Here is a 1422-nt window from a genome sequence, read left to right as displayed (position 1 = left end):
TGAATGAGTAAACTCTTCTATGGAATAATAAATAAATTTTTAATTTTACACAGTTTTAATAAATTATAATAAAATCAAACCTTTAAAGTTTGTTTATTTTAGTAACATAGAATATAATAATCCTGAATTTGTGTGCTTGCTTTAAATTTTATTTATTTTCCAGTTATTAGGAAATTCTCAAAAGGAATACGAAAAATGTGTCATTCATTACAGTGTGAAAAATCAACTAAAATATCGAGGAAATTTAGGTAAGGATAAATATTTATCGACTTATTTAATTACTAAAAATAAAAATAGTTTAAAACGTAAGTTGTGTGTATTTGTATAATACATTCAAGTCTTATTATCACTTAGTTTATTATTTTATCATTATGTATTATGTGTATTAATTCTATACTGCTATTACTTTGTATCTTAATTATTTTCTAATACTACATAAAAGTACATAGTCCCATTTTAATTTTTTAGTTAAGGAAGCCAAACATTTTAATAAGTGAAATGCTTTCAGTAATATATTGAATAATATACAGTTATTTGACAATAATTATTTTTTTAAATATGAAGGAAATAGGATTATGTATTGATTTATGTAAAAAATGTTTTTAAATTGATATTTGTTTCATATTTATTATAAATCTTTGATATGCTTAAATACATTTAAGACAGCCATAATTAAAATTATTAAGATATATTTTTATAATATTATTTCTTGCAAAGGTAAAATTTTTTTTACTATAATTGGATAGTAGAAAGTAAAATTAGATGCTAAATAACACATTTGTTTTTGTTCAGTTCTTTTAATAGGAAGGTTATATTTAAAATACAATTCTTCAACAATTTCTTTAGAATATTTCACAATATAGCTAAAGCAAAAATAATAATTAAAATCAATATGAAAAACTGAAGGAGTATGATACAACTTTTGTTTGTTTGTATACTCATTACTGTTAGTTACAGATTGTTTTTATGTATACATCACATGTTTACATTTCATTGATTTAAAAACTTTTCTTCAATTTATTGCTTTAAACAACAGCAACGCACAACACCAGGGTGTAGTCTATTAAATAATGTATTCTCTAAACTGATGACCAGTATGTGACGAAAAAAACACAAAAGAGAAAGTTCACCACTAACGTTTTTGAACACCACTGAGTTGTTCTTTAGGTGTTAAACAGAATTTCTGATGGAACATAAAACATTTGGATTACAATTAGTGGTGAACTTTCTCTTTTGTGTTTTTTTTTCTTTTTTTGTCACCCACTGGTCATTGGTTCAGAAAGTATGTAATTTATTGCTTTTATTTCTACTCTTTTCATATGTTGCCATACTGTCATTTATTTATTAGTTTCTTTTTGTATTTGTTCATTTCAGAAATTATTCAATTAGATATCTATCATCAGAGTTTTAGTGAATTTATCA

Source organism: Centruroides sculpturatus, unplaced genomic scaffold (genome assembly GCF_000671375.1).
Source record: "Centruroides sculpturatus isolate CEXI.00-Female unplaced genomic scaffold, Cexi_2.0 scaffold283, whole genome shotgun sequence".
Classification (NCBI taxonomy): domain Eukaryota; kingdom Metazoa; phylum Arthropoda; class Arachnida; order Scorpiones; family Buthidae; genus Centruroides; species Centruroides sculpturatus.
Note: the sequence above shows the minus strand (reverse complement) of the source record.